At 37.7% G+C, this 22,473-nt stretch overlaps 1 protein-coding gene across 2 annotated transcripts in view; it reads left to right on the top strand.

Annotated features, from left to right (window-relative positions):
- Positions 1 to 22,473, top strand: part of CHRM3 (cholinergic receptor muscarinic 3) — a 210,093-nt gene that overhangs the window by 36,405 nt on the left and 151,215 nt on the right. The window contains exon 1 of one of the 2 annotated variants that reach the window (XM_033099340.1): positions 6,462 to 6,494. The exons of the other annotated variant lie outside the window; for it this stretch is intronic. The gene's annotated coding sequence lies outside the window, so the exon portion shown is untranslated. Of the gene's footprint in view, positions 1 to 6,461; positions 6,495 to 22,473 lie in introns of those variants that run through there. 2 annotated transcript variants of the gene reach the window in all.

The raw sequence follows: 22,473 nt of genomic DNA, 5'->3' as shown, positions 1-22,473 counted from the left end.
AAGGCTCCACCTCCGATAACGTTTCAAAAGAGAGGTAGAGGTGTAGGGTGCTCTGAGAGCTGATAATAGGGGGCTTTGAGCTGGTCAGGAATGTTCCGGGAAAGTTTCTTTGTGGAAACTCCAATTGAGTTGAGATCAGAAAGGTAAGAAGGGAAGAGCAGAGGCAGAAGACAGCTGTGCCTAGATAGCTGGTGGGAAAAGCCTGGGCTCCAGACTGAGAAGATACACAAAGGCTGGCATTTTCACCAACAGCACAGCAGGCAGGGAAAGCCTCAGGGGAAGTGAAGCTCTGGCAGTATCACAAGAGGAGTAGCAGAAACTGAAGTGTTTTAAACCAGGGGTCTGTGATCAGATTTATGCTTGGAATGTATCAGCTCAGCTCAGTTGTGAAGAACAGGCTGAGAGGCAAGGGAGCCAGAGTGGGCAAGGTGACAAGGTCGGAAGCTTTCGTGGTAGTCCTGGCTGAAGATGAAGAACAGATTGCAAAAGGATAGATGTATGCTGGTTTGATATTCAGGAAGTAAAATCTGTAGGTGGTGGTGATGTTACCAGATGAATGACTTCTGGTTTCTGGCTTGGACAATCTCATGGATCCCAAATGCATCTTGGCTTGTCTTTATCTTCCATCTTGACTGTCCATCTAGCACAGCCTTGTGTTCATTCTGCTGTAAGGCATGGCTTGCTGTCCCCAAGAGTTGGTCAAGACCCTACCTTTATTCCCAGGGAGATAACTGACAATTTTTTTGTTTGTTTGTTTGGGATTTTGTTTGTCTGTTTGTTTGTTTTGTTAGCAGACTATACCGAAGTTCAAGGAAAATAGAAGAAAACTATAACCTAGAAAGTAACTTGAAACTACCCAGAACTAACTACTTTTGGAACTCACAAACCCAGACTCATCTCATGGAGTTTGTAACGAGGCACATTGCTGCTTAACTAGAAAATGCTACCAGTTTGTGAGGGCCAGCTTACATTCACCAATGGGAATTACTTCACATATGTAGATGCTTGTTGAAGTTGAGATCCAATCATCCAAAATTGTTCAAAAAGACCATGTCTTTCTTGCCCTATTATAAATTCTCAGCCCTCATTTTCTTTCCTAGGACTAGCTTCATCCCACAATGGACTATGCAAATGATCCTTCTAGCAGGAAAAACTGACCTCTCAGCAAAAGAGGTGTCATCTTGTCTTGTGATCTCAATAGGTCAATGAGATGAAAACACAATATCAGAGCATTCTGGAATATTCAGACTCCTGTGGTAAGCCTTGGAGTCGTGTATGTCCTGAGCACATTTGATAAACTTTATTTGGCTGCATTGTGAAAGATGGACTAGAGAGAAACAAGACTGAGTGTGTGGACATGAGAAACTTCTGCAGTAATCCTAACAAGAGAAGACGAGGATTTAAACCAAAGCAATGACAGTGATGGCAAACAGACAGTAAAAATCAAAACCAGGAAGGCTCAATGAAAGCAGTAAATCTTAATAATTATGAGTCAAAGCTTTGCAGACAACAAATGTAGTCTCCAGACTTGGTGTCTTATATACGAGTAATGAGATCTGAGAAAAATCACTTTATTTCTCTAAATATCAGTCACATCATCTTTAAAGTGAGGAGGATAATACCTATCATACCAGATTGTTGTGAGGACCAGATGAGATAATGTCCCAGAGCACTTTGTCCGGTGCCTGTCACAGAGTGGTAGGTTGAGGTAGAAATTTGATGGGTAAATTTGGTGACTTTTGGGTTTCAGGTGCCTGTTGTCTTGGATCATCTAAATGGACAATTGTACAATGGAAATGCATCATGTGAAAGATGTGGGAGAGAGAGGATGTTGTGACTGATCAGGATTTTGCCAGTAGTTAAAGCCACTGACTATCGAGTAAGACTCCCATAAGTAAGGTATTAAATGAGGGAGAGGCTGAGGAAAAAACACTGGAGAAGAACTTGTTGAAAGTGGGCAAATGAATGATCCATGAAAAGAACCTGAGAAAAAATGGCCAGAGAGGTAAGAGGAAATTCAGGAAATGGTCATATCCTAGAAGCCAAGGAAAGAGAGAATTATGGGAGAGAGTGGCCAGTAGTATCAAATATCAAGGTTAAGTCAGCAAAAACTGGAAAACATCCATTAGATTTATCAAGTAGGTGGTAACTGATTACCTCAGAAATATCAACATCAATGAAGAACTGGTAAGAACTGAAAGCATGTTTAGATTGGTTAGGAGTGAATGACTGAGTGAGTACACACTACATTTTTTAAGTAGTTAGAACATAAAAGGAAAGAGAGAAGGAAATATAACTAGAAGAGGAGAGAGGCTAGATGCAAGGAGTTTTGTCAGTGTTTTTGTTTGTTTTGTCTTGAACAGGCTGATGTGCAATTTGGTGTCCTGATAAACCAGCTTTCCAGGGTGGGAAACAAAAGCCCTGATTTATAGCTTTGGCCCATAGTCATGGTGTAAATACTTCCACAATGGCTAAAGTCAGGCTATCAGTGTGATATTAAGGAATGTAGATACGAAAATAAATGCCTATAATCAACCACCAGCCTCTGTGCACCACTGCATAGAAGCCAGTGGGTTGGGAAAGCCTGCAGGTTTGTATGAAAAAAATGGAATATCTAATAGAAAAGATAAAGAGGAGGAGGGTAAAATCAAGAATAAAGGTAGAAAGATGAGTGTTGGACAAAGAAAAAATACATCTCTTCCAATGAGTTAGGAGGCAGCAAATTGGGTTGAAATAAATTCATAGAGAGGAGAGGAAGTTGAATGAGTTCTCACTTCGTGGGCTATTTCGTTTTTTAATTAAATTTATTCAGGTGATATTGGTTAATAAAATTTCATGGGCTATTTCATCGGTAAATTAGGAGATGGGAGCTTTTCTGAGAATGAGGAAGAGGTGGCTGGTAATTAATACTGGATTGGAAAAAACAAAGTTTGAAGGAGAAGATGTGGAAGAATAATTGAACAGTGTGGAGGTTCGAGTGATGTCGAAGACCAGGACTTTATACCAGCCCCATTCTGCAGAGTCACATGGATTTTTCCAGAACTTAGGAGCCGAGACACAGCAGTACAGAAATAAAATGACTGCATTGTTCTTGGGTTGAAGTTTTGCAGGAGAATGTGGAGGGATGGCAAGAACTCCGGGGTATTGACAAGAGAATGTCTGAAGTGATCGACTGTGATGTCTAGGATGAAGAAAGAGAAGAAATAGAATCAAACGCAGCTGCTTTTAAGAGATTCGAGGTCTCCATGAGGTTGTTGAACAGTCTAGTGGCTGTTGAGACAGCGGAAAAAATGGAGGGTGCTGGTTGGAGAATATTACGAAGTGAACAAGTACAGAGGTAATGGAGTTTTGGGTGGCCGTGAGTGTGATTGGCTGAAGCAGAGGGGAGGTGACGATTAGGACATTGAGTAAGGCAGGTTGTCGGAGGGTCATTCAAAAGGACATTGAAGTCCCCCAGGATCTTAGGTTGGGTATTCAGACTTTAACATGTGCCCAAGTCTTTGTTACATGTGGGGGGGCTCACAGGGATTGCAGCTGTTTGTGGGGAGAAATGGGGTACAGTTGAATAGTGTGAGCCTGAAAAAGAGCATGCTTTACAGGACAGTGACCCAGGGAGTACTGATGTCCTATATGGTTGGTTTTGGTTTCGTTTTTTGTTTTTTTTCTTTAAATGAAGCGCCCGCACTTTATAAAACATTAATAGGCACAGGGAAGAGCCCACATGCAGCTAAGGTGGAAAGCAGGCGAAGTCAGCTTCCCCAAACCATGGAATGCACAGAGAGTTTTGGTTGGTTTGTGTGTCTGGCTTGGTGTAGGTTTGTTAGTTTGCTTCGCCTTTAACCATCCACATGAACATATCTGAAGAGTATAAGTTCCAGAAGATAGTTATGGGATGAAACTTTAAGGAGCAATAACTGAAGTGCCCTCAGTTCCAGAAAGTCATAGGTGTTCTTAATCACCTTCATGTTTTTACATGAAAAAAAAAATAACTGCCATGAGTACATCTTCCAAAAAAGAAAAAAGTTCAAGTGTAAGATCCGGGGTGAGTTGTGAGGTTCTCAGAAAGCATTTTTTGGTTCATTTCTCAACTGCAAATGACCGGGGCCCTGACTACGGCCTAACCCTCTCCTGGACCTGTATGTCTGCTGAGGAAATAGGCCTTGGCCCTGAATGCAAAGAGCTGTATTGACTTTGTTATTCTGGCACCAGGAAAGCATAGAATATATCCTTTTGAATAACAAGAGCCTTGCTGAACATTTCAGTATCACAGAGGAGAGTCGGGACCATTTCTTTGAAAGAAATTGAAAAAACATTTTTTTAAACAGACAATTCCATCACCACTGGAAAATCCTAATACAGAATTTAAGGGTCATACACACATATATGCCATTATGTTAGTAAATAGTAACTAAACGTTGATTATTATCAATTGGTCAGGGATTGGAGTTACATTTCTTCAGGTCTGAGCAGTGACCTAATATGATAAGATCCTTGTGTGACAAAACTTTGGGGTTGGTGTGATTATATCATCTGCTTTCTCAAGATGTGGTTTATTCTTTTATGCTACTTGTCATTTCTGGCTTAAACTTTGTCCAGGAAATTCACCTGCACTGAACAAAGAACCAGCTACCTTACTTGTGTTTTAGTCTTTCTCCTCTGAAATGGACATTCCTGGAGGCCGTGTCCTGAAATGATGTCCTGCTGTAGCTAAATGATAGTAATCTCTGTTTAACTCCATTTAGCAAGCGATCTCCTTTAAGCCATGGCAGACTATATAGCGTGAGGGATACAGCAGGATAAGGAAGTTAATTTTTCTACGTATGTTTCTACTTCATATGAGGCATGATTGTGTGTTCTGACAAGTAAATGGTACAGGTACAGGGGAAAGAGTAGCAACCACCGAATTATTTTGCCAGAATTCTCATGTTATAGTATCAAAAAAAAAAAAAAATGCCAAGAAAGATGACAGTGTGTGTTATAATGTTCCTTTCAAATAAAAGCAAAGCTTTAATCAACTGATATACAGACCCACTCAGGATTGAAATTCAGCTCGCAGGGTGAAGCATGACAGACAGTTCATTGAACACTGCATGGAAGGTAAATGAAGTGTATATTTTCCAATCACAACTGGAATTTTAAGTGAGTGGAATGGAATAAACTCGGTTTGGAATTTGAAATAAATTCAGCTTGGAATGTGTCTCGAGACCAAGGTTTACACAAGAGCTATACAAACTTCTCAGCATGAAACATGACACAAGGTGAAATGTTACTGGCATCCTAGAGCCAGATGGGGGTTTCTGAAGGACCAGGGCACAACATTTCAGTAAAGAGCTATTTGTTTTTACCTGGGGGAAGGAAACGTAGGTGCTTATTTAAAATCCTGGGGTGGGAATAATTTTCCACCTGGTAGATAGAATTGTCTACACTTTCTCAGAGGTGGTATTTATCGTTTGCTGTTGCCAATCAAATCTTTTACCAAATTTCCATTTTTTTCCTTCTCTTGATATCTGCTTCAATAGTTCTAAGTAACTTCATTTATCACATAGTAATACCGATTAGAAAAAAAGCAAAGTGGTTGGAGAATATACAAGGGTCAACTTTCAGTAAATCTAAGAAATCACTCCGTAGCAGTTTACCTTTCTGGTTACCAAAGCGATTTTCTCACAGAACAAATTCTCCTGAGCTAAGAGCTCTGCAGGGGGCTTGTAAAAAAAAACTACAGTGTATGTAAGGTTGAAAAAGCAATAGGCGACTAACAAGTGTTTTTCTGAGGTAAATTTAAATCCCAAAAGACTTAATCTGCAGAGATGAAACATTTACGTGTTTCTTAGGCGTTGAGAAATAACTGGGTTAGCTGGGACTCCTGGGAGGTGCAAGGTACTCGACTCGGTCTGTAGATTAACACACTGGGAAAAGTGGATAACTGAAGAATAATGGAGCAAATAACAAGGGTACAGGGCTGTGGATTAACTAGAGTCTGAGCGTTTCCGGAGTGAGGAGATGGAGTGGGTTCGCTCCAGGAATGCAGGCATGCCGGATTAGCAATCTGGGTTGGAGCATTGCTTGTTTTGAGTCTGTAGTTGTTTGCAGGTCTGGAATTAGTCCCTTGCTCTGCTTGTTACACTTTTCCACTTTAAACAGTAGCTTGTGATTATTTAGCCCTCCTGTGTGTTCTGGTGAAACTAAGATAAAGCCGTATATTTCAGCAAATATTTGTTTTCCTGGTAGTGACGGACCTGCCAGTATCCCAGTTTCAGGGGCAGTTCTACAGTGTTTACAGTTTCCACTGCTTGGAGCTTTCTGTATATTTATCCCTGGATTAGACTCAAAGTGATCTGATTTCATCAAGCCACTGTGTAATTCTGACCATTTCATCTGGCGATCTTAGTCCTGTGTTGTTGCAGCTGACTTGTATACGGAAGGAATTACTGGGTCATCAGCTCACAGAAATGTCTTTTGATTCTGAACACACCTTCAGCATGTGCCCATTGAAGGTAAGAGGGAAGAAGTATTGCATTATCGACTTTAAGGACATTTTTAGTGAAATAAAAGTGGGATTTCAGGCATGGCCCAGTTGCATATCTCAAATTTAAGTATTAGTGCAGCAGTTCAGTGTAGAAACAAGAGGTCTTTGAAGAACAAGTGAACATTCAGAGGAAGCAACCGTGTCCTTCAAACCACATCCTTCCTGCTGCCTGGGGCAAAGGGCTGGCATTTGGGCTGTGCTCTGAGCACATGCAGGATAGGTCTGTGTGTATTTTCATAAATAAAAGGACATTGGGTGTGTGTGTTTGGCACCTATGATGGTGAGAGCAGTTGATTGCTTCTGAAAGCTTTGTCCCAACTCCAGAATCACCAGGATTTTTAAACACCAAACTAGGAACTGGGCACTAAAATACATACGCAGGAGACTTGGGAGAGCATTAAGTTTTGAAGGGTAGGGTGAAGACTTGCAGCCTGTACCATATCTGTGTTATTATGGTTCAAGGGAAAGGATTGCAGGTGTCATCTGTCCCACCTGCAGATTGGTGGGCCACGCTATTGTTCACTGTGATCCAGAGTGATCCAGAGAGCATAGAACGTGAGTGTATGGTCTGCTAAACCTGAAAACCTGGCCCTATTCTCTTAGCTTATAGTCTTCATATCATGTTCAAAAAGCCTCTGGCAATGAATGGTTTTGTCATTTCTTCAGAGACAGAGTAGCACCCGATCAAAAAAAGAAGTTTAAAATAGAATTAAAAGTCGTATTAAAATTAAGCTTGGACTATTAAAATGAAACCGTGTTGCTCTCGTCCATTTGACTCCTACTTTTTCAGGTGCAAATCAGCACCTTTTCTCACTGCGCAAAGCAAAGCAGGACGTTTCCAAGTGAACAAAGAGCTGAGCATGAGCGTGTTTTAAATGCTCCTGATATTTCCAAATGCCTAATCCCAAACCTTAAAGGTACAGAAATGGGAAATTTGAGTGTTTCATTTTCCTATTTTCTATTACGTGATTTCCAGAGCTCTTACTATAAAGTGTACGGACAGGCATGATTTAAAGAGGAAACAAAGTCTTATGTAATTCATGTTGGAAGTCCTGAGTATTGTTAAGTCTGCCTATATATGATCAAAGTGGGAATCTTCTTGAATATGATGAAAATAAAGAAAAGTGATAGCCCCATAAATTTATTTGAATGTATGTTTTCTCTGTGAATAAATTTCCTTCTTTAAACATTTATGGCAGGGAATGATTTTATGAAGAGGCAGTATGTATTTTTAAACTTTATTTTTGTTTCATTTACACTCAACTGAAATAGATTTGAGAATAACAAATTTAAGCAAGGATCTTCATCAATTATTATACTATGAGAATTATTTATTATGAAATTTTAAATATTCAAAATTTTATTTCAGTGATGCATCCAATTAAAGGACTACTCAGTTTAAGGAAATGTGTCAAAAGCCCAAATTCTATGCAGTGTAATGGTGTCTATTTCTCAGAAAATTTCGTATGTTTTAGTTCTTAGAACAGACATAGTATACAAGTACCTGTCCAAGTCTGTAAGTGAAATTCTCTTTAGAGGGAACACTGAATACAGAGACGAGGTTAGTGATGGGTGAGAGAGAAGTATCCTTCTTCAGGTTACTTTACAGTAAGACTCACCGTTTCTCCAGCTCAGCCAGCTCTACTTAGGTCAGGATCCCAGATATTTCAGGATCACGTGGGAAGACATACATTTAAATGATAGGCATGGCATTAAACCTGAGGAATATCATTTCTATTGAGGAATCATTAATGTTTCAGGACTTCAAAAACATAATAAAGAACGTGTAAGCCATGGATGACATAAATGAATTTCATTAATAGGCAACACAAAGTTCCAAACTGAAAGCAAGTCAAAATAGGAGTTTATATTTTAATGAAGTACAGAAAAACTTTTACATATTGTCAGTCCAATTGAAAACATGTCATTGAAATGTTTCCTGCATGGAAAATTCATCATGGGATAGTCGATATAGTATATATTATCTTTATAGAAAGATAATGGGAAATGCAAAAGCAGTGTTAAGCGTATAGTCTGGTTGGAGAATTCCAACCAGATTCCAATGCATTTGCTAAGTTTATTGCTAGGTATTTTATTATTTTTGTTGCCATTGCAATAGGAATTGTTTGTGTGGTGTGTTTTTTTTTTCATTTCTTTTTTGAAACTTCATTGTAGGTATATAGGAATGCAATTGATTTTTCTACATTGATTTGGTATCCTGCAAATTTACTGTATTTCTTTTTATTGTTTCTATATGTTTTTTGTTGGAGTCTTTAGGGTTTTCTATATGCAGAATCATTTCATCTGCAAAAAAGTGACTTTTTTATTTATTTAACTTTTTCATTCCCAACATGGATGACTTTTATTTCTTTCTCTTGCCTGATTGCTCTGGCTAGGACTTTCAATACTATGTTGAATAACAGTGGTGACGGGGGCATCCCTGTGTTGTCTTAGTAAAAGTAGTATAGGAGATGAACCAGTTTTCTTCCAGTCTTGTGAAATGTGCCTTTGTTTCAGTCAGGTTGACTTGATAGCCAACAAAACACAAAGGAACCTGATGGACATACTCCTGGCCCCCATTTGGCCATATGCTCCTGACCCCTCACATCTCCACAGCTGCATAAGCAGATATTATTGCCACCCAGCCTCCCCCATTAAGTATTATTGTTACCAATTAACAGAATCTTTCCTCTTGCAATTTAATAGTAAAAAGGACACACATAACAACACCTGAAGACTTAGATTACAGTCTTGACATTATTGGCTACTGGATGTGTGACTTTGCTCAGTCATTTAACGTATCCTCATCTTAGTTTTCCTCCACTGAGTTATTCCTTAAACACACTGAGCAATACAAATGTATTGTCTGCAATGCGTGTATATTAGAGTTAAGAATCTGCATTATTTAAAGTATTAAATATAACTTTGTACAAATCATACATTTTACTTAGTGCTAAGTTAACATATGCAAGAGTGGCATTTATGATGACCATTTAAATGAATTTCTAGCCTGGAAAACTATGCATTCATTGTAAGAACATTCATAAGCATGATGGTACTTTATTAAATCTCATTATTTCTTTTATCTTGGTTTCTTAAATATGAGTACATTCCAGGGTAAACAGAGAGCAGAAATCACTTAAGAGATTATAAAAAATTCAAAGGGAAATAAAAGTCAAACTAGGTTTCTTTGATGGTATCATTTCTGTATTAATTTGTTTTGATTAAAGTTTGGCAATTCCTTATTGATGCATATATTATTCCTAGATTAGCACTTCTAGTCAATGGAAACTTATGAAGTTACTCAATATTCTCTGTTGTGTGTCTCTTACTTTCTCTCTGTAATGTGAGAAATATTACTGAGTTGCAATGTCAGTGATACCTAAAATGCTTTCATGAGGAAGATGTAATTACTTCAATTTATTTAGCTATATAGAAGGTATCATCACTCAGTTGTTTGTCAGCAATACTAAATATGTGAAACAGTTCCCTTCAGTGAGCATAAACGTGTCTAATAATTTCTATAGATACTTTATTATGAGGATAAATTAAAGTGTTTTCTAAAGTATAATTGAATTATAGCTTCTATTTTAAAAATTTTAATATCTTGTCAATATTTTTCTTTGAAAGATCACTAGTTTATGTTATCTTTAATAGAGGTGATATTATCAGAATTAGATTTTTTTAATATATTTTCAACTTGATATTTTCTACTTTATTTTTTAAATGCCTAATGGGTCAATAAAGACTGGCAAATTCAACAATTAGGCAGTGTTTATTCATCACCCCTACTTATTATTAAACTATGCCATCACTGCTTATAATGGCTAATATACATATATTGGACAATTTGTGTGTGCCAGACGCAGTGTTTAATACTTCATATCCTATATCTCACTACACCAGTGGTGTGTAGCATGTAGGTGATTTAATATGATCCCTGTCCTTTGGAGCAAATTATATGAGATGGTTCTAGAACTAGATTGGGAATTGTTGTGTCAATGTGGTTGACCTAGGGCTGATACAGACCTTTTTGGGGCCTTCCTCTTCTCACCACTAAGACTCTGCTGATTCTAGAACATAGGTATGTGGCCCCAGGGTTCATTCTGCATCTTCGCATTCTGCATCTTCGCAGCCCTGATTCAAGTGAATGCCAAGTTGTGGAGCTTGCCAAAAATCCAGGGGCTTTCACCAAAAGTAGTGGGGAAACAAACTCCTTTTTATGAACGGGTGTGTTTCAGTCTTTAGTTGATAGTCATTGAAGCCAAGATGTGCGATCTCTGTTATTTTCAAATATGGTTGAAAACCCACCAACCTGCCCCTTCTTCTCTACCCAAATCAGTATTGTTAAAGCCAGAAGCCTTGCCTTTGTCAGCCATGTTGTAGATACTGGGGCAATGTTGACTTGACGAGAATGTTCATTTTGGAGGGTGTGAGTACATCGTGATCCTTATAAACCTCCCCAATTTTCAGAAGTATGTCTTGAGCTCTTAATGGGTTGCAGTAAGTGCAATTCTCTTGATCACGTCATTTGCTGATTATACACATGGCAAAGCCCAAACAGTAGTCCTGTTGGGCTGGCGTTGGCAAAAGCAATGGTGTTTTGTGGTATTCTTCCGATTGAGCTGTTTTATTATCAAAAGATATGGTAGTCGTTAAGAAACAATTTAAGAATATGAATTAATGGCTTGACGTCCAGGCTTTGCCACTTATTTAATTGTTTATGCTTTGGGAAGTTACTTAACCTCACTAGACTTTAGTTCCCTGACTTGTAAAATGTGTATATCAGTAGGGCCTGTTGTGAGGATTCAGTGAGGTAATAATACATGTCAATTGCTTAGCACAGTTCCTGGTGCATGGAACACATTTAATACATGCTAATGTTAGAATGCTTTAAAATAATGATTTACCAATCTGGCATTTTTCTCCACATGGATACTCCAAACATATCTCTAATAGAGCTCCTTAATCTTCCTCGACTTGATCCATTTGAGTTTCTGTGTGCATATTTCAACTTTTCACAATATCATCTAAGCTAGAAATTCTAGTTGCTTACTCTTCCTTCCTGACCCCCCACATATAATCAATTACCAAGACCTGATGATTTTACCGTTTAAATAGCCCTAATCTTTCTTTTATGCATTCTTATACTAGTGCCTTAGTTCAGTCCCTTTTTATCTCTGGATTTGATTACTAAAGCAGCCTGTCGCTTATTCTCACGTTTAATCTTGCCTCGTCCCTTCATCACTGCTTCCCCAGCACTAGCTCGAACAGTAAAGTGCTCACGATGGCGCCTGTATGTGTAAGGTAAGCATTTCAGGATGGCATCTCCTTTGCTCTTGCTCCTGCCTCCCTCTCTAATGTAATTTCCTTCCACAACGTACAAGGTGAAATAAAAAAATACAGTGAATGTTTAAATTTAAAAAATTGTTACAGTGAAAGGTACATTGTCATTAATCCCTTTCAAAATACTCCCCCTCGCTTCAAACACACGTATCCCATCATTCTTGCCACTTTCTGAAGCAGTTCTGGAAGTCCTCTTTCATGAGTGTCTTTACTTCATCCTCCATCATGACAATGCTCCGTGTCACATATCGCTCCTGGTATGGCAACTTCTGTCAAATAAAAACATTATGGTGTGTCCTCATCCACCTTATTCACCAGATCTGGCACCCTGCAACTTCTGGCTCTTCCCTAAATTCAAAATGACCGTGAAAGGAAAATGTTTTGAATTAATTCAGGACATCGAGGCAGGCACGACAGTGCAACTAAAGACACTGTGGAATAATGGCAGTATATTTTCTTTGCTTTTGTGGTATAATACTAGTATGCTTCAATTTTTCTACCATCATAACAATTAAATTGAAGCTTGGAAAGTGAATTTTAAGTAAATTACCGTTTGTTTCTAAAGCATTGTAAGTTCAATGAATAAACATATTAGGTAGAAATATACATAACATAAACTAAAATTGAATATTTTTCTACTGAAGAAGAATGCATGTATGCTAGAGTATACACTAGAATGATTATTAACATATACTAGAGCATATATATCTTATATATATGATATATATATATATATATATATGATATTAAATACTAGAGTAATTCCTCCCTATGATGTACATTTTTGTATCTTTTTACTGGACATGCCAGTTGTTTCTATGGATGTTCATACTTTTTATGCCAAGTGTTCACTGCATAAATAAAGGTAATACAGTTGACTCATATATTGTATTGTAAGCTTCTTGCTGACAGGGAAACTCCTCCACGTGTGAGTTCTCACTATGCTTAGAAATGGCAGAATACTTTGTGACCAATCTGTAAACACTGTTGATTGGCTGCCTGAGAGTCAGGTCATGAATTTTGAGTTATTTACCAACAGTGATGAGAGTTTTGCTGTCTGGCTAAATACTTTAGAAAGACGCCTTGCCCTAAAGTCCAACCTGGAAATTGCAAACTATTTCAAGGGGGTAAAGGTGGATTGGGTAAAAAAAAATGGCTACTGGTTTGAATTCAAACTAGCAAATGATTGATATCTTGATTACTGAGATATGTATATTTCTCCCCTTTTTAACATGTATTAAAAATATTATAAAATATTACTAAAAACACTAGTGTAATTGTCTTTAAACTCTTCCATATGCCCACAGTATTGTATAGGGATCAGAAAACAACAACTCTCAGATAAAAGCTGCCCACTGCCTGTACTTGTCAATAAAGATTTATTGGAACAAACCAGGGTCATTTGTTTCCACATTGTTCACGACTACCTGTGTGCTAGAATGGCAGAATTGCGTAATCGCAACAGAGGCTGTAAAATAGAAACTCTCAGGTGCTTTAATGGAAGGTTTGCTAACCCCTGATCTAGCATATTAGCCATTATAATTTTTTTTGTCTAGTAGATGTAGTTATATGTAAATTTGCTGTATTGTGAGTGGTATATGTCTTAACTCTGTATTACAAATAGTGTATTTATTGGGACTGACTGTTAGAATTAAAAATGATGGTAAATTCATGATACCCTTGGGGTTAATGTACCCCTAAGCGAGGCCTCATTTGTTTGCCTTTTAGGTTGTTTTTCTGTTTTTAAAATATTTTAACTGATTTTTATTTACCTTTAAAAATTATGATACCATATATTTTAACGTATAAAGTATTCAAGTAGCTTTTGTGTCTAGAGAGGTCTATCAAGTGGTCGAACCAGTTTTGGGGGATAGAACTCACCTTTTTGGTCTCAACAGTTACTTCCCTGATTTCTCTACAATACACATGGGGATACCTAGTAGACAAAACACGTGGCTGAATTGGTGGGTGATAATTCTGTTTTTGATTGAGTGTAAAATCCTGGACAATCTCTGGTTTAGTTTTCCTTCTCGGAAAACAGAAATGACAATGAATCTCCACCAAACCAACTCTAGGAAATGATATGCTGATGAAACTGGGTGTTTATGAAAACATAAGAACAATTTCTCATTTATTATTATAATGTCAGCATCTTCCAGTGACTGATAAGTAGCAGCGTTTATTATATATTTTTGTCTAAATGAATAATGATGCAATAGAGAGTTATAGATGTCCTGGACAGCTACCAGAACAATTGAAAGTATACCTTTAAGAGCTAGCAACCTGGGCTCGAATGCCAGCTCCACCCTTCATTGTGTCAATCACTTTACACACATTAGTTAATCTTTAAGCCACAGTTTTATGATCTATATGGTGGGATCTAACAGTACCTACTTCATAGAGCTATCGTGAAAATCAAAGTGTAAAATCCAAATAAAGCACCCGCAATGTACTTGGCACACAGGCAGCTATTTGTAAATATAAGTTATTATCATGTATTAATATAGCCTGTTTGGAAGGCCGTTCTTACTTGCAGGTCTTCATCTACTGTTTGGATATAGTTGCTATTCTGAGTCGCCGGCCCCTGATCCCAAAAGAATGAATATTAAAATGTTCTCTCCTTTCAAAATGTCAGTTTCATAATTTCTTTGCCAATTGAACCCTCGACAGCGAGGCCCTCTCTCTGACCTTTTTTGGTATCACCAATTGTTTATAAGTCTCTATTTAATTTTAAAAAGCTTTCGCGGTACTTTTCCTTGATGCTTATTAGAGGTTTAAAATTGTGTGATACAAAAAGTATTTGGCTGTATGTGTTTTTATAATGGAAGCAGTTTAATTGGGCACACTGCCTGCACAGATCAGCAAGGGGCAAAGTAACTTACTTAAGAGTCCATAAGAGGAGTAGTGGAGATGGGGAAGGAAAAAAAAAAAAAAAAAAACGCCTCTCCATTTGCTTTCAGCACTGAATGACACATGCTTCATTAAGGCCAATGGTGAGTCTACATGTATATTTGCAGACCTGCTGTACTAACAGGCTCTCCGCACCGCACATATTCTCCTAGAGTGGAGGGCTAATCACCCACATCTGTTTAGTTTGCACCTGCACAGTTTGACAATCCTGGGATGAGGGCACCTTAAACATACTATACCAAATACACTTGAAGTTTCCCTATTGAATTTTTCCAAGATTATATTTGTCACTCTGTAAGAGGACAAGAAAAATATATCTTTCTTAAAGAGGTGACACTCCAACCATGCTAATTTACATAACAACTTCCTTTTCATACCATGTCAGCAGGATTAGAGTTAACCTCCTCCCTGCCTGTGTGTTAAGTGTTTCACATAGTGGAGCAAACATCATGCTTCTCCCTGATCATACACATACTTCGTGTCATCCCACGGGCAGAAACTAAATTTAACATTTGTGGTCAGCGTTACAGGCCATTTGAATGCGATGAGGATATAAGAGAATGAGACCTTAGGGTTTCTGGCAAAAATCCTGAGATTCTGATTTATGTAACATTAACATACACCTATTTTGTGGCCAGCTCTCTGGTAAAGGAATTAATGTAGACACAATGATGGGGGAGGGGCAAAATCTCCTAAAATACACCATGCCCATCTGTCAATATTCCTGTCTCAGTTTGGTTGAGTGAGTCTTTTAAATCTTTTAATCTTTGTCCCATCTTTTATAATTTCACACTAGTAGCTCAGTTGTGGGGATACATTGCTTTTCAGAATAATTAAAAGAGCATTAATGACAAGTTTATATAATACAAAGCAATAATGTTATATTCCGTTGTAGTTGAAGTTGGTACAATTAATGGAATAACTTAGTCCTTTCCGTGTAGTATATTCCCAAATCAGAATGGAAATGTTTAGCACAAAGTCTGTTTTTCATTCTAACTTTGATTCAGGGGTCTCCTAAACCTTTCATCGGCAAACAGAGTCTCCATTGTGTGTACACACACACATACACACACACACACACACACGTACATTCACATTTGTCCTCTGAGCCATCTAAAGGACTATTATATTGTTATAGATGAAAGCGACATGGATTCCTTCATTTAGAGTGTTCTGAGTGCACCTGTGTTCTTGGTGTCATCTAAACCAGCAGTTCTCCAAGTGTGTTCCAGGAGCTGTGTGTGTTTTCAAGACCTTTTCAGGGAGTTCCAGGTCAGAAGAGGTTCTAATGCTAAGATGATGTGTACTGCACTAGCATTTGCACTGACTAAAAGTTGTAAGTAAAGCTGCTGGTTCCTTCCCAGGAATCGAAATAGGGCCACAGAGCAGCACTAATCCTTCACGATCCCTTGCCCACATGTATTTCACTTAAGAATGTTTGTGAGGAAGCAATTAAGAAAAAAAAAGCCAACTGATTTTGTTAAACCTCCATCCAGAGTACACATCTCTTTAATATTCTGTGTGCACTGTGTGAGGTACACGTTAAGCTTCTTTTTCATATTGAAGCAGATGTTTGCCTTGAAAAACTTGAGCACTTATTTCAGATGCAAACTGAACTACCTGCTTTTCCCATGAAATAAATGGCATTTGTACTTGAAAGAATGACTAACAGACAAACTGGTTATTCAGGTGGGTGTTTTACAGATATTTTCTCAAAAATGAATCAAATGAGCTGTCACATCAAGGAAAATAGTTGACAGTACTTGTTGTCAATGGTAAAATTTAAGCGTTCAAGTAAAAATGAAAATTTTGGAAAAATTATATCCACCACTGTGAGTTTGACAGCTTCGTAATATTTAAAGAGTTTTTCTGATGACACAGGTTATAATATTAATTAATGTCATTTATTTTTGTATTATATAATGAAATGTGTTGAAATTTGGAAGTCCTGCGTAATCCAGGGAGCCAATGTTTCTAAAAACTCCAAGATGCTACCAGATCATGCATGAGCAAAAGATTCTTTCAAAATACAATGGATGTTAATATAACATAGTATAAAAACTTATTGTTTTAGACTCCACTGCATCTCAAATTTACGAAAACACTTCTGTTGAGTTGAGGTGTATTTTCAAAGTAAAATAGCCACAGTTATCAAAAAAAGAAAAACCTATTAAAATGCTACTCTACTTCTAACTACATATCTGTGTGAAGCTGGATTTTCTTCATGTATATCAGCCAAAACAACATGTCTCCTAACAGATTGAATTTAGAAGCAAACACAAGAATATAGCTGGCTCTATAAATCCAGACATCAATGCAATTTATAAAAATGTAAAGCAGTACTACTCTTACGAATAAATGTTTGTTTTTAAAAATGCAACCTCTTTTCAACAAAATTATTTTATTTGTGTTAACATATAATTGGCCTGTTACTATTTTAAAATTATTTTTTAAATTCCTAGTTTTAATTTTTAATATGGTAAATATTGATATATATAGAGAGCCTCATAAATAAAAGGTCTTTGGTGTCGCAATAATTTTAATAGTGTGAAGAGGACAACAATTTGAGACTACAGTTTTGAGAGCCGGTGTGTGAGATATGGGTGCTGCAGAATCAAAGACAGTCTTTACCTGCACAGTTTAGTAAAGGAAGTAGAAGAGCAATGCAGCTATGACATTTTTGTGTAAAACTGAAATAGACGTCTGTGTAGAGGCTGTGGGAAGAGAAAGGCAGGACTTCTAACAGAGGTGGGACAAGGAAGGCTTCTGAAGGGAAATGTTACTATATCTGAGTCTTAAAGTTTATCTGAATCTTGAGGTTTATCTCACTCTTGAAGTTCAAGTACATGTTAGGCTAATAAAGAGAGAGTAGGCATTCTTATAGAGAACAGTCAGTTCAGAGAAACTGATTATAAGAGAACATGCAGTGTTCTGGAAACTGCAAATGTAGGATGCATGAGCAAGCCTTGGGTGCTGGAGCTAGGGCATGAGGATTTGCACCTACTTCTGGCTGTGGGGGAGCAACTGAAAGATTCCTGTTGTAGGAAGGTAACTAGCAGTAGTGTGGAGGGTCACGTGGGTGTTGGGAAAGACTGGAGAGGGGGAAATAATGTAGGACTCCACTGCAGTGGCCTGAGAGAGGATTGATCAAGACTGTACTAAGGCATGGCCGGGAGAATGAAGAAGTGGATACGAGTAACATTGACGAGGTTCGTATTTATAGACTTGGAACATGATGAAGAAGGTGAAAAAATATAGCTTTAAGTATCTGGCTCGCATGTTTGGATAGCAATGGTGCCATTTTTTTTTTCAGTGAGAGAGGAAAGGAGGGAAAACTGGAAAGATATTGTTGATGAATATACTTTAACATTTTGAGTGATACGTGACTGTGGGTCATCAAGTAGAGAGGGCCAGTGAGTGGTTGAATGTACACATCTGTTCAGAGAAACACAGAGGGTCCAAATAGAGATGTGGGGCCATCACTGTGTACATGTCAGCTGGGTCCACAGGTCTGACCGAACTGAGAGTACAGGACAAGAACATGGCAGGGCTGGCATCTGTGACAAACAGATGAACAGGGCAAAAGCAATAGACTGCAGTGATATTGGCTGTTGGGGTGTGCATAGTCTTATTTAAGGTAACCTCAGGCTGAGATTAAGGAAGTTCCCAGTAGGTGAACTGTTTATAACTGAAGAATTCAGTGATTGATTCTGTCAGTTTTTGTGTGCTATTAGTATATTGAGCTGTATGCATTCTTGCAGTGTGAGCAAGAATAAAAGAGGGATGAGAGGGAGAGAGAGAGAGCAGAGAAAAGAGAAGCAGAGGGAGGACGGAGTGTAGTGAAAATGCATGTATATGGAAACTGAATGCATTCTAGTACAAATCTTCTCTTTTTAAGTATCTGGCAGCGTTTAGATAATGTAAAACATTTTAATTTTGGTTTAGATTCATATGCATCTTTTGCCAACCATTTATGATCTATAAGTAGCCATTCAGATTGTTCCCTCAAAAACATTTTAAAATGTTTACTGCTAGCCTCAATGATTTGGCCAAAATAATGGTCCAAACTGAAAAATTAACCAGAAATTCACTACATGTGCCTGTGTTTTTACATTTTAAAATATATATTAACTGCTTTATGAGGACTGTGCTTCTAGAATACAAAGAGTAAATGTAAACCATTAGGTTCAAACACAATTACTTAGCAATCTTTACATTTTAGTTCTAACTTAAAAGAGTCTCTGAGTCTAGAACAATTTCAGTGTTGTAGCCATGGGACATGGCTTGCTTGCGCAGAGGACTTTCTTCATAAATTTGCACTTGGTTGACCCCCTGCCCACATACAGATGAAATTCAGTGAGTCACATGTAGTTGTTTAAAACATATTACATTTGGATAACCATAATTAATCTCATTTTGTTTGATTAATGGGGTTATCTTTATCCAAATGGAAGAACAATGTCATTTTAACATTTGTCACATTCTTAGAAGTAATATTTTCTCTCCAGATGTCTTCACTGTCTAAATGCCATTTTATTCAGTAAAGAGTTTATGCCATCTTCTCTTTTCATCATCTGTTTTCCTGGTTATTTAATCAAACCGATCAAATTCTGTCCCCGAGATCATCACCTGTTTGAGTTACCTCTCTATGGCCTCTAATCCCAAAATACCACCACCTACCTCAAATCAGCTTTGAGCCAAAGCATTGACTGCGTCCAGCTCCAGCATCTGGACAGCTCCCCAAAGTGTGCGTAGTGGGAAGGGGCTCCCAGAGCAAGAGGGTTGCAGAGGAGAAGGAAACGAAATAAAAGTTTCTCCAGATGTCTCAAAGATTTATAAATGAAAGGAAAGAACTGAGGCAAAAAGTTCTATTAACAGTGGGCAAGTGGCTGTAGACACCCGACATACAGTAAGCATCCAAGACATATTTCATTGCTATTGTTATTCGGTTATTATTTTTATTTAATGATTTTCAAGGGAATCTTAAGTTAGAGACTAGCAATAAATTCTTGTTTTGCTGCCAGCCTCTGCACGTGCACATAAAGTTACTGTAGTTTAATCGCAAAGCACATTTATTTTCATTATAGAGGGGGGAAAATGAAGGATGAGGATTAAATAGGGAATTGGGTTGAGTTAAGAAGTAACTCAAAAGTTGTTTCTAGTGTGGCTTCAGTAGTTTCCTTATATAGGCAAAGATGAGAGGAGGTCACCTGAGCTGAGTATCTCTGATCTGTCAGACATAGAGCTTTACAGATCTTACCTCATTTAATTCAATTTAACATAAAGCGTTTTCTCTCTTACCCTTCTTGGCGTAAGATGCTAAACTATACTGAAAGTGATTCTAGATGTTGTGGATCCAAATTTAATTTTTATTTCAGCAGTTTTTAGATGACAGAAATTATTGTGCCCCGAAGACTTTCCGCACTTTCACACAGTGTAAGAGTGCTGGTCAACTGTCAGGCACTTTCTTCTGTGACGTTACTGTTACCTCCATCTCTAGCCGGCTACTAACCCAAGAGCAGTGAGCATCCCAAGCATTCATATTTGGTCTCTAAAATCATTTTCTATTTGAAGGAAAGGATTCCTCTTGGAGAAGCATCTCCAGGTCTGGGGCAGGAAATATTCAGGCTGGACCTGGAATACCTTGCTACACCAACAAGGGAGCCGAAGACTAGGAATCAATGTTAGCAGACTTCCACTAGTGACAGATGGGACAATTTGAAAATCAAAAAGTATATACATAGATAATTGAAACACATTAAATGTGTTGTAATTCTATGGATTTGTAATAATACCAAAACGTTGGTAACTTTTAGAGAATGCTAGGAACTCAACTCAATATTCTGAAAACTGGCAAAGGAAGGGACTCCACATGTTTTTCTGCCTTTCCTTTGCAAACAGTATCTTGGGCTGCACAGAGTAATTGATGAGGCAAATGTTATCTTTTTAGAAAAATTCCAGTTTATAACTAATGAAGAAACGATAAACTTAGAATATCACTGCTTTTTAAAACCAGTGAATGAGATAACGAATCTGGGCAGTGATCCTCAACCACTGTCAAAACCAGTAGCAGAAAAGATGATGAATAAATCAGAATCTTCAACAAAGGGGAAAAAAAGAAAAACGGGGACTCATAGATTACAGGAGAACAAAGGCAAAACAAATGCAGTGTGTGGACCTCATTTTGATCCTGATTTGAAAACACCAACCATAAAATAACACTTATGATATAATCAAAGAAATACTATTAGTGAACATTAGGGGATCTTTGTCAGAATTTTAGATGTGATATTAATATAGTGGTTATATATCTGGGATTTACTTCCGAACAATCCAAGATGGAGAGAGCAAGTGGAAATTTAGATGCAGTAAGATTGCCATGTGTTAACAGTAGTTGAAGCTAAGAAATGGAGTTCATTACTATTTGTGTATGGTGGAAATTTTCCATTATTTAAAATAAAAATAAATATTTTTTTATTCCGTAAGGCATTTTCATTTGCTTCAAAAAGGGTAGTTATGTCGGAAGGGGAAAGAATTACCATACTTTAAATTTACCCATTTCTGTAGGAGAGAAAACAGACTGAATATATGTGCTCAGATATGGAAACATGGTATGTACTTTATTATAAAATCAATTTAACATGACTGTGTCATCCTTAATGTCACCCTAACTGAGATCACTGTGACTGATCCCAACTCCAGTGGCCATGCGTGGACTTCTTTCAAAGCAGAAGTCAGATAGTTTCATATGGTTCCAACTTTTTTTCTCTGATTTATTTCACTTAACATGATAATCTCAAGATCCATCCATGGACCCATACTGTCGCACATGGCAGTGTTTCATCTTTCTTATGGCCGAGTAATATTCCATTGTATATGCTGGAGTGTCTTCTTTATCCAGTCACCTATCGAAGGATGTTTTGGTTGTATCCATGTCTTGGCCACTAAGAATAATGCTGCAATGAACATCGGAGCACATATATCTTTATGGATAAATATTTTCAGAGTTTTTGGGTAGATACCCAGGAGGGGGATTGCTGGGTCATATGGTAATTCTAGTCTTAATTTTTTGAGGAACCTCCCCACTGCCTTCCATAGTGGCTGCACCAATCTGCATTCCTACCAGCAGTATATGTGGGTTCCTTTTTCTCCACAACCTCTTTCAACATTTGTTATTACTTTTCTTGATAATAGCCATTCTAACAGGTGGTATCTCATTGTGGTTTTGATTTGTATTTCCCCAATAGCTAGTGAAGTTGAGCATTTTTTCATATACGTATATCTGTTGGCAGTTTCTCCTCTTAGGAGAAGTGTCTGTTCAGGTCCATTGCCCATTTTTTCATTGGCTTGTTTTGTTGTTGTTGTTGTTAGAGTTGTATGAGTTCTTTATATATTTTGGGTATTAGCCCTTTATTGGAGTGTTGTTTGCAAATATCTTCTCCCATTCAGTTGGTTGCCTCTCTGTTTTGTTGATGGTTTCCTTTGATGTGCAGAAGATTTTTAGTTTGATATAGCCCCATTCATTTATTTTTGCTTTTAATTCCCTTGCCTTTGAAGTCAAATTTATAAAAACCTCCCTAAGACCAAAGTCCATAAGTTTAGTACTTATGGTTTCTTCTATGCATTTTATTGTTTCAGGTCTTATGTTTAGGAATTTGACCTATTTTGAGATAATTTTTGTGTATGGTGAC

This window comes from Rhinolophus ferrumequinum, chromosome 27, assembly GCF_004115265.2.
Source record: "Rhinolophus ferrumequinum isolate MPI-CBG mRhiFer1 chromosome 27, mRhiFer1_v1.p, whole genome shotgun sequence".
NCBI lineage: Eukaryota > Metazoa > Chordata > Mammalia > Chiroptera > Rhinolophidae > Rhinolophus > Rhinolophus ferrumequinum.
Note: the sequence above shows the minus strand (reverse complement) of the source record. Positions and strands in the feature narration are given on the sequence as shown.